At 43.6% G+C, this 12093-nt stretch overlaps 1 protein-coding gene across 1 annotated transcript in view; it reads right to left on the bottom strand.

Moving 5' to 3' along the window:
• Positions 1-12093, bottom strand: part of LOC136878905 (cGMP-dependent protein kinase, isozyme 1) — a 759217-nt gene that overhangs the window by 261293 nt on the left and 485831 nt on the right. The window lies entirely within an intron of this gene.

The raw sequence follows: 12093 nt of genomic DNA, 5'->3' as shown, positions 1-12093 counted from the left end.
TTCGTCACCAGATGGCTCTCCGGACGTGGCACAGCGCTAGCGCTCGAAGCGGAAGCTGACAGTCGAGATTTCTTTTTGATGACGCAGAGCACAGTTCTCTGCGAAACGTAAAGAGTTTTACCTTATATTCTTGACACGGCATAGGCCCAAAATCCTATACAGTATCATGTGAATAATAATAATAATAATAATAATAATAATAATAATAATAATAATAATAATAATAATAATAATAATAATAATCGATCAGAGACGCAAATTTTGAACAGGAAAGCAGACATTGGAAACATTGCGAAAAAGGAGTGCAATATCGCAAGAAAAATTCTAGGCTCAAAACTCACCGACGGACAATACCAACTTAGAGCCAGACAGGAAATCAAACAATGCAGAAATATTCACAGTGGCATTAGAAAACACAGGCTTGGATTCTATAGACGTATTAAAATAATGCATGCAGACAGACTTACCAAACAAACCGTCGAGTTCTACGAAAACAGGAGTAGAGTTAAAACGGACACAATGGAATGGATGGTGAAATCAAAACCGATTTGAAACAGGCAGGAATTATATAAGCATATGCCCAAAACAGTATAATCTTCAGATCCAAACATCCCGAATGGCAAATTGACCGAGAGGAAAGACCAAAGTAGAAAATTGGAACAAACTGGTCTGATAGCAGAAAGGAAGCCCACAGCAAAAGAATGAAAGAAATATGGACACAAAGAAAGACAAAAGCACGCCTGTAAGTATTTTGTTTAGTCCTAATGGGTTATTCGCAAATAATAATAAGAATGTTATAGGCCACACGTCCCACTAGCAACTTTCACGGTTTTCGGAGACGTCGGGTTGCAGAAATTTAGTCCCGCAGGATTTCTTTTACGTGCCACTAAATCTACCGACACGAGGCTGACGTATTTGAGCACCTTCAAATACCACCGGACTGAGCCAGGATCGAACCTGCCAAGTTGGGATCAGAAGGCCTATGCCTCAACCGTCTGAGCCCCTCAGCCCGGCTTCTAAACATGTACCTTCCGTGAATATATATATCTATAAACATTGTTATGTATATTGGGGCCTACGTGTCTGTAAATTAATATACCGAGCTTCTGAGAATGGGAAAGCGTTTATTAGCGTTTTTGGTCAATATACACTTGTAATCCGCATTTTTGAATTATAATAAACTTGTGTCGTCACGTTCCTGGAGGTCATACAGTTCTTTCCAGGCAAATTTCCAAGAGAGATGAGCTACATGCACATACAAGCCCTGCTGGCAGTCTCTGGCAGTACCATGAATGGAACCTGGGAGCTCGAGGACGACAGCTAATAACGCTTACCGTTACACTATGGAGGTTGATATTTTCAAAAATGAACTTGGTAAAGAGCAAAATTAAATCACAATTGACTTATGAACACTTTATACAAAATGAATTGTTGGAATTGTTAATAATATTTGTGAACTTTATATGAGTTAGAAACTCTGTACTGCCTTTTACTAGTGAAAGTGTTTCGTTTAATTTGGTGCGAATCATTACTGGAAAATTAAATTGAACAACTTTCCCGCTATTAATGCTGAAAATGTTACTTAAACGAAATACTTTAATAACGAGATTCAAACCCGACAATTTAGGGCCAGAAATCCTACGCTCTTCGCCTGACCTACTCAATCCGCCTAATATTTTAGACACTGTTAGTCTGATGATATTTTTATTTACTCTTATTTCGTCTTATGCAATACACTTAGATTATTGTTCCCACCAGTAACCATGAATTAACAAAGTCCCGAATATAAGCCTGCAACAACATAACCTGTACCGGGAAGGCAGTTCGTTCGGTATCATTATAAACTATGGATGGGGCAAATGGTTACTTTCCATTATCATGTTCCAGTTTATCCGTTCTAGTCTAACATCAGTTTAGAGTATTATGCTCTAAACGTAACATAATACAATTTATTGGTCAGTTTTCGGGAGGAACAGTCGTTTACTACTGTTTCCGTTTCAGACTCAAGCTGGACCTAAGCAATTAAATAGCAGTACTAGATCTCCATCTCTGTTTCTTCAACCCCAGTGACCCTGTTTAATCACTCAACATTTTTAACACTTCCAAGAAATTTTTGCAGCGACCCACTTACATTCCTAGAGCAGCTAGTTTGCAATCTTCCTCTGTAAAGTGTAGAGTGACATCTAGGTAACTCTCTGCATTCCTTGACGTCCAAGGGTCAGTACTTGAACAGACACTAGAACTCGACATTAAATGTTGACGTACGAATATCATACACTGCTCATATGTTGCCGGAATGAGAAAGTGAGAAATATCAGGGAAAATGAAAGCAAGGTTTTATCCAGTAAAACAGGCTACAAATCCTTCGTCTTCCGCAATAGGAAAAGACTGGAAATTTGCAGTAAACAACTGTAGTAGCAGCAGCAGTTTGTTCTCTTTCTGTGCAGCACTCTATTTCCTTTGTACTGATAATAATAATCACACGGCCTCAGCTAACGTGAACAAGCATTTTAATTTGACGCTATCTGGCTGCTTGATCGTTAATCTCGACGTTCCGTTACTAGATGCAAAACAAAATCTCTCTTGGGAGTCTATGGCTGAGTTTTAATAAATTTTGTCGGGTGTAAATGCCAAATCTGTTGCCAGAGATCTTTTACATGCCGACAACTTACGAAATGGAGTGTCCGCCCTTCAAAAATATGACTGCCCCTGCCGGGTTTGAACATGGCATCTTGGCAACCGTATGTAAAATATTGATAACAACTGTTGCTTCGGTGCTACAGAAGTTGAAGTTGATGACGAAGATTCAGAAGGAGAGACAGGTATCCTATATGGCACTTGCGATGGCTTTTTAGGACCAAATATTTGAGTAGCATTAACATTATGGGAACTGGTAGAAGTTTCAGGATGAATGTGTTTAGTATTTATTGTTGAGTGTCTGTTTTCTATGTGTTTCTTCAACTTAGAAGCAGTCTCCATGTAACTCAGTTTTTGTCCACATAAATCACACTGGGAAGATTTAATTATATGGTCTGTGACAGTGAAATAAGACCATAGAGGACTCGCTCGGTTTTCTCCTTTTTCTCATCGTGCAGAACACAACGTGACACGAAATATAAACCGTAGAGATAACGGGGAGCTGTTTCGAAAAACTACGCTACTCTTATGTATTTCCAACAGTAGTCCGCCTCCGTGGCTAAATGGTTAGCAAGCTGGCTTTTGGTCCAGGGGTCCCGGGTTCAATTCTAGGCACGGCCAGGGATTTTAACATACATACATACATTATCATTATAGACTGTTATGCCTTTCAGCGTACAGTCTGCAAGTCTCTCTGAATTTACTGAACGTCGCCACAATCCTCGATTTGCAACTAGTGTTGTGGCCTCATTTACTTCTATACCTCTTATCTTTAAATCGTTAGAACCCGAGTCTAACCATCATCGTCTTAGTCTCCCTCTACTTCTCTTACCCTCCATAGCAGAGTCCATTATTCTCCTAGGTAACCTATCCTCCTTCATTCGCCTCACATGACCCCACCACCGAAGCCGGTTTATGCGTACAGCTTCATCCATCGAGTTCATTCCTAAATTAGCCTTTATCTCCTCGTTCCGAGTACCCTCCTGCCATTGTTCCCACCTGTTTGTACCAGCAATCATTCTTGCTACTTTCATGTCTGTGACTTCTAACTTATGAATAAGATATCCTGAGTCCACCCAGCTTTCACTCCCGTATAGCAAAGTTGGTCTGAAAACAGACCGATGTAAAGATAGTTTCGTCTGGGAGATGACTTCCTTCTTACAGAATACTGTTGATCGCAACTGCGAGCTCACTGCATTAGGTAATTCATTAGTTAATTCTTTTGACTCGGGAGCTGGGTGTTTGTGTCGTTTTCCGCATTACAGCTCATCTTAGATAGGGCCCAAAGACCTGTACCAGGCCATTCCGGAGGCTACACGGCGTTGTTACATACATTACCAATTTCACACAACTAAAGAATACCGTAATGCTGTATCTATAATCGGCCGACAAGCAACAGAGTAGGAGTGTTAGCGCCGCCTCTAGAGAGAGAAACATAACGAAAATCATTGCTTATTTTGGGGAGAAGCAATGGAAGAGGCGCATCTATTTAGAGTATGTAAGGAAACTGACTCATTTAAAGTTAAATATTGATGATGATGCTTGTTGTTTAAAGAGGCCTAACTTCTAGGTCGTCGGCCTCTAACGGCACGAAAGGAGACGAAATGTTATAACAAATTAAAAGTCCAAAATCCTCCACTGACCAGAATTCAGAACGCGAGGACGAAGAATGAATGGAAGAATATGAAGTTAAAACAACCAATGGATCCGACCCGTAATGCCTCACATTCACAGAAACTGACGTAAAACAATAGTGTTACTGACCAAGGGACTGCGTCTATAGCATAATACTGAATCGATGATGCTTGTAGTATAAAGGAGTCCAAAATCCAAGTCATCGGCCCCTCATAGTGGAACTTATCGCTAGGAAAGTAGAACCATGGTATTTGTCACGGTGCGGTACTAATAAAAAGTAGCGTAGACTCGCGGTATTCCACACATGATGGTGCTACTCACAGGTAATGAAATTCGCACATGTAATACAGACCTATGGTACATTGCGGCGCCATATACAGGCAACGCAAACCTATGGTGTTCATCACGTAAGTGTACTAACCACAGGGACTCGCACTATCTCATAGTGTTCCTCAAATAGTGTGTACTAATCATAAGCAAGCCAGAACTATGGTGTCGCTCACCCACGGTGTCGCTCCTAAAGTGGTACTAATCACAGGTACTGTAAAAGCCGGCAACCCACTCTGTTGCTACTAAAAACAAACCTAGTCTGTACCTAACATAGTGGTACTACGCGCAAGTAAAAGCGACGTATATTGTTCCCCACATGGTGGTACTAATCACAAGTAGTTTTATGATTCTAATACCATCATCCCTTGGTCGCCCCTTTTAGTCACCTCTTACGACAAGTAGGGGATACCGTGAGTGTATTCTTCGTCTGCGTCCCCCAACCACAGGGGGTTGTGTGTTTGGTCCGCGAGAGGGATTTTATTTCCCTCAAGTCTGCCGGCAAGCCGGTTAGGACCCCCCTATCCGCAACCTGGGACGCGCCACGTGGGAGTGCCACCTCTCCCACTGCTACGCCAGCGTAGTAGGTTCGTGGAAGTTAAATATTTGGCTAGAGAATATAAAAGAAAAATAGAAAGGTTTGTTGATTTTTGTATAAAAAGGTGTAACATCTACGTCATCCGCCCAAAAATTGTTTTTTCAATTGGTTTTATGTCGCACCGACACAGATAGGTCTTATGGTGACGATGGGACTGGAGAAGCCTAGGAGTGGGTAGGAAGCGGCCGTGGCCTTAATTAAGGTACAGTCCCAGCATTTGCTTCGTGTGAAAATGGGAAACCACGGAAAACCATCTTCAGGGCTGCCGACAGTGGGGTTCGAACCCACTATCTGCCAGATGCAAGCTCACAGAAAAATAGAAAGAATCCTACACACTTGTTAAACTATTAAATAAAGAGTGGATTACACCGCGAAGAATTGCATTGTTTTGTAATTTAAGACATATGTGACAAAAGGAAATTAAAAAATCACTAACTGATGATGATGTTTGTGTTGAAAGGTGCCTAACAGCTAGACCATCGGCCCCTCATGATACGAGGTGAAACGAAATGAAACGATAATTAAAAACTTAAAAATGTATCCACAGACTAAAATCTAAAACGGATGATGATGAATAGGGCCCGGATGTTTATGCAGTAATAGGTTAGAATGCAAACTTACTAACAACGTTATGTAGTAGGAAATGTCGACTAGCCCGCTCTAACGTAGTGTCGTGGGAGTAACATACGTCCTAGGAGCTTCTAATGGGCCGAACCCCTAATGCTTTTGCAAACCTCATAGCACTTCCGTCCTGCGGGTACACTACCTGTTACTCGTTTCTGTAAGTTTGCATTCTAACCTATTACTACATAAACATCCGGGCCCTAATGATGAATAAATGACCTTGAATGCAAAACAGTCAGTGGATCCGGTACACAATGCCCCAAATTGTTGTCCAAAGGAGCCCAAAACCCAGGCCAAAGGCCCCTCATAATTGTACTGAACACTGGTAAAGCAGAACCATGATGTTTCTCCTATAGTGGTACTGATCATCGGTAACGCAGACTCATGGTGTTCCTCACGTAACGGTACAACTCACAAGCAACGCAGACCCATGGTGTTCCTCACGTAAGGGTACAACTCACAAGCAACGCAGACCCATGGTGTTCCTCACGTAATGGTATAATAATAATAATTTCGTGTGGCTATTTCTAGACGAGTGCAGCCCTTGTAAGGCAGACCCTGCGATGAGGGTGGGCGGCATCTGCCATTTGTAGGTAACTGCGTGTTATTGTGGTGGAGGATAGTGTTATGTGTGGTGTGTGAGTTGCAGGGATGTTGGGAACAGCACAAACACCCAGCCCCTGGGCCACTGGAATTAACCAATTAAGGTTAAAATCCCCGACCCGGCAGGGAATCGAACCCAGGACCCTCTGAACCGAAGGCCAGTACGCTGACTATTCAGCCAGCGAGTCGGACTCACGTAATGGTACAACTCACAAGCAACGCAGACCCATGGTGTTCCTCACGTAACGGTACAACTCACAAGCAACGCAGACCCCTGGTGTTCCTCACGTAACGGTACAACTCACAAGCAACGCAGACCCATGGTGTTCCTCACGTAACGGTACAACTCACAAGCAACGCAGACCCATGGTGTTCCTCACGTAACGGTAAAACTCACAAGCAACGCAGACCCATGGTGTTCCTCACGTAATGGTACAACTCACAAGCAACGCAGACCCATGGTGTTCCTCACGTAATCGTACAACTCACAAGCAACGCAGACCCATGGTGTTCCTCACGTAAGGGTACAACTCACAAGCAACGCAGACCCATGGTGTTCCTCACGTAACGGTAAAACTCACAAGCAACGCAGACCCATGGTGTTCCTCACGTAATGGTACAACTCACAAGCAACGCAGACCCCTGGTGTTCCTCACGTAACGGTACAACTCACAAGCAACGCAGACCCATGGTGTTCCTCACGTAAGGGTACAACTCACAAGCAACGCAGACCTATGATGTTTCTAAATTAGTGGGACTAATCACGGGCGCAGGTATTCCCGGTAGTTCCTCACATGGTGGAACAAATCACAGCCCACGTATAGCCTACTTATGGTGTTGCTCACATTGTGGTAATAATCATAGGCAATGTAGACCCACGGTGTACCACACATTAGGGTACCACCCACAGTTAACACAGACTCATGGTGTTGCTCATATACTGGTGCTATTCACAGGGAACTCAGACCCGTTCTGAACGCAGGGGAACTAATGCAACTCAGCGCGGCGCACGGCAGCTCCTCCGAGTCCACGTGCCGAGCGCCTGCTCCCCCACCTCGGTGGAATGCACACGATGATACTAATCATAGACAACGCCCAGACCTATGGTGTTCTTCACATACTGGAACTAATCATAAGTAACGTCAAACCACGGTGTTCCTCACTTAATGGTAATAAATGGTTCCATTTCCACCATCCCTTGGTCATCCCTTTTTAGCTGTCCCTTACGATAGGGGGGAGATACTGTGGGCGTATTATTCGTCTGGGTCCCCCACCTACACGGGTAAAGTATTAACTAAGAAAATTAAGGGTAAAATACATGTTTGTTCTAGAATATGTAGCATTGTACTCCATCTAGGACAAAAGGAAAGTTTAAAGAAAAGAAAAAACGAGATGACAAACTGAGGAATGAATATAAATATTATTAGCTTACGTACAATATTTAGTGTAGTAGTAGTCAAATAATTGTAAGAAGGATAATTTAATGCATGTATTGAAATAGCTAAAAAGCTTCCGTAGCTCAGGCGGCAGAGCGTCGGCCTCTCACCGCTGGGTTCCATGGTTCAAATCCCGGTCACTCCTTGTGAGATTTGTGCTGGACAAAGTGGAGGCGGTACTCCGGGTACTCCGGTTTTGTCTGTCATGTTTTATTCCAGAAACACTCCCCAATATCCTTTAATTACATTTGTCAGTCATTAATCATTGCCCCAGAGGAGTGTGAGAGGCTTTGGCAGCCGGCACAATTCCTATCCTCGCCGCAAGATGGGGCTTCATTAATTCCATCCCTGACCCGGTCACTGGCTGGAAAAACAGGTTGTAAGGGTTTTTCATTGAAATGGCAATAACGCTGCCTCTGTGGAGTAGTGGTTAGTGTGATTAACTGTCACCCCCGGAGGCCCGAGTTCTATTCCCGGCTCTGGTACGAAATTTGAAAAGTGGTACGAGGGCTGTAACGGGGTCCACTCAGCCTCGGGAGGTCAACTGAGTAGAGGTGGGTTCGATTCCCACCTCAGCCATCCTGGAAGTGTTTTTCCTTGGTTTCGCACTTCTCCTCCAGGAAAATGCCGGGATGGTACCTAACTTAAGGCTTCAGCCGCTTCCTTCCCTCTTCCTTGTCTATCTCTTCCAATATTCCCATCCCCCGCAAGGCCCCTGTTCAGCATAGCAGGTGGGGCCGCCTGGGCGAGGTACTGGTCATCCTTCCAGTTTTATCCCCCAACCCAGAGTCTGAAGCTCCAAGACACCGCCCTTGAGGCGGTAGAGGTGGGATCCCTCGCTGAGTCCGAGGGAAAAACAGAACCTAGAGGGTAAACAGATTAAGAAGAAGAAGAAGAAGAAATTGCAATAAACGAATGCTCTCTCCCCAGTTTCAGACGATCGGGAACTAGGGGATGGGAGTATTCTATTTTATTCTAAGAGGCCTAATCTCCTCGGCCTGTAAGCTATTCCAAAATTATCGTGCAACGCGCTGCTGTGATTGCTTATGGATCCTAACATCAGTTAGTCAGTCAGAAACATCCTTGATTTTGCTGAGAGACTTTCTACGTATTTGGTTCTCCGATGGAGCATAACATTTCTGGAACAGCTTAGTGTGAAGAAACAGGACACAATGTCACATTGCGAGTTTTGACTCCCATCTCTAATATAAACGAGGGCGAGTGGGCCAGGTGCCACTCCTGTCATCCCACTCGATTACGAAAATGATGTAAAGATAAACTCAGGTAATGAAAGACGCTATAGATTTTTTTTAATGTACGAGCTGGCGATGAGACGAAGCACCTGCTAACCAGCCACCGTTGAGGTGATCCAACTCATCTGAGAAATTAAAACTCGGCTTTAAGTGGAGCAAAGCCGAGTCGCTAACATTACCGTACCGATATTGTAGCCCGACCCTAGAGGTGTATTTTGGAGATGGGATTCATACCTGACGTAAGGAACGCTTTTAGTCTGTTCAGGTTAAGAACCTTACCACCCACAACTCACATCCGCGTCTTAGGCGATGACACGATATAAGATACGTCTCGGGAACTTGTTATAGTACATCACCATATCAGTACCCACAGCTTCACACAGCTTCCAAATCACTTCCTCCGTCCTTTACTTAATGGTGATGATGGCTTCGTTTATAGGGGCCTAAATCTACATCATCGGCCCAATCATTTACTTATTAGGTCTACTATATACCTAGGGCAGGCTTATGAAGTTATCCACCTGTCTATACATATATATCTATTTCTCTCATCAAAGGCCCAACCGTCGGCAGCCCTGAAGATGGTTTTCCGTGGTTTCCCATTTTCATGTCAGGAAAATGCTGGGGCTGTACCTTTATTAAGGCTACGAATGCTACCTGCACAATCCTAGCCCATCCTTCGCTGTGTTAGTGCGACGTTAAAGCACGTGCGAAAAAAATTGTATTCGTGCGAACTAAGCACTTCCTTGCACCCTCGGGGACACAACCCCTATAACAATAATAATGATGCCGGTCAAGTATAAATCATGTTCATCATAAGATCCCTCTCTGGATGAGTGATCGAGTGCCGACGTTCGGATACCATGGTCGCGTTTAAAACCCGGGAGAATGAGGGTCGTACTTTTTAAGGGCGAAATAAAGTTCACCCAACAGAGATACATTTCTCTCCCATCTGTTAGAGTAAAGGAGAACGTCGAAATTGACAAGCAGGCAACCTATATGATTCAAATAAAATGCCTGCACATGGTAGTTGGGGCCCATACAGTTATTACAGTGTTGTTATTTTTATGTTAATCATAATAATCGTGTAAAAGCCTCCGTGGCTCCGGCGGCAGCACGTCGGCTACTCACCGCTGGGTTCCGTGGTTCAAATCCCGGTCACTCCATGTCAGATTTGTGCTGGACAAAGGGGAGGGTGGGACAGGTTTTTCTCCGAGTACTCCGGTTTTCCATGTCATCTTTCATTCCAGCAACACTCTCGAATATAATTTAATTTCATCTGTCAATCATTAATCATTGCCCCGGAGGAGTGCGACAGGCTTCGGCAGCCGGCAAAAATTCATATGCTCACCGCTAGATTGGAGCTTCATTCATTCCATTCCTGAACCAGTCAAATGACTGAAAGAGGCTGTGGATTTTCATTTTCATAATAATCGTGATTATTTTCTATGGTAACGGAGATGGCATGCTCCTCTTTGAAATCAGATAATTGAGAAGTTTGGGCTAAGGCGATATACAGTAATTAATGATGAACATAGTTTCGGTCTCAAAATTAAGCGAGTAAGATGATTATTAAAACTATTTGCACTCTCTGGATTTAGGATATGTTCATGAATGACCGATATTAAATGCGTGAATGTTCTCGTGTTATGGAAATTCAGGTAGGGATTTAAACCATAATTGGTTAATTTCGCTGGCACGGGGGCTGGGTGTAGGCCTATGTGTCGTCTTCATCATCATTTCATACTCATCACGACGCGCAAGTCGCTAACGGGCGTCAAATAAAACGACCTGCATCTGGCGAGCCGAACTTGTCCTCGGACACTCCCGGCACTAAAAAAACCATACGCCATTTCATTTCAGGTACGGACGCAGTACGGAAGAAGAGTTTGATATAAGCGACCATCAACGGTATTCTACAGACAGGAATTTCAAGTAGCTTTTTACTCAACAGCTTTTAGGATATTAGAACCTGCGAGGTAGGGAACGTGTTATCTTGTATCGTTCTGGAAGCGTGTTCGCAGGAAAGAAAGCTGCGGATACAGAAGAGTGGATTTTAAATTAGACAATCTCCTCAAGACTAAACTAAACAAAACTTATGTTTAGGTTTTGAAGTTAAGCTCTGTGGGTTTCACACATTTTGCTCTAACGCTAGCTAGCGCGTGGTATTGATAACACCCCAGTTTTTATTTCCGTACCATGAATAACGATTACCTTTTAACGAAAATTATCGAAAATTGCAGATAACATTTTCTTTGGGGCACAAATATACGAACGAAATCAATGCCATAAACAATAGATAATTCTCTTGATGTACTCGAAAAAATACATATCACAGATAAAAGTGTGCATAATTTTATTCATCCATGACGTCTATTCTGTAATGAAATGGCTTATGGCTGTTGCTGTGAGCTTGCATCTGGGAGATAGTGGGTTCGAATCCCACTGTCGGCAGCCCTGAAGATGTTTTTCCGTGGTTTCCCATTTTCACACCAGGCAAATGGTGGGGCTGTACCTTAATTAAGGCCACGGCCGGTTCCTTCCAACTCCTAGGCCTTTCCTATCCCATCGTCGCCATAAGACCTATCTGTGTCGGTGCGACGTAAAGCCACTAGCAAAAAAATAGCTTATGGCTTTTAGTGCCGGGAGTGTCCGAGGACATGTTCGGCTCTCCAGGTGCAGGTCTTTCGATTTGACGATAGGCGACCTGCGCTCCGTGGTGGTGGTGGTGGTGGTGGTGGTGATGATGATGATGATGAAATGATGATGAGGACGACACATATACCCAGCCCCGTGCCAGCGAAATTAACAAATGATGATTAAAATTCCCGATTCTGCCGGGAATCGAACCCGGGACCCCTGTGACCAAAGGCCATCACACTAACTATTTAGCCACGGAGACCGACATGTACTCTGTACAAGAGTGTGACTACATCACTTAGCAAAGGAAATGTTATTTTCAAGAACCAAGTAGCGAAAT

This window comes from Anabrus simplex, chromosome 8, assembly GCF_040414725.1.
Source record: "Anabrus simplex isolate iqAnaSimp1 chromosome 8, ASM4041472v1, whole genome shotgun sequence".
Lineage (NCBI taxonomy): Eukaryota > Metazoa > Arthropoda > Insecta > Orthoptera > Tettigoniidae > Anabrus > Anabrus simplex.
This window is presented reverse-complemented; position numbering and strand designations above follow the sequence as displayed.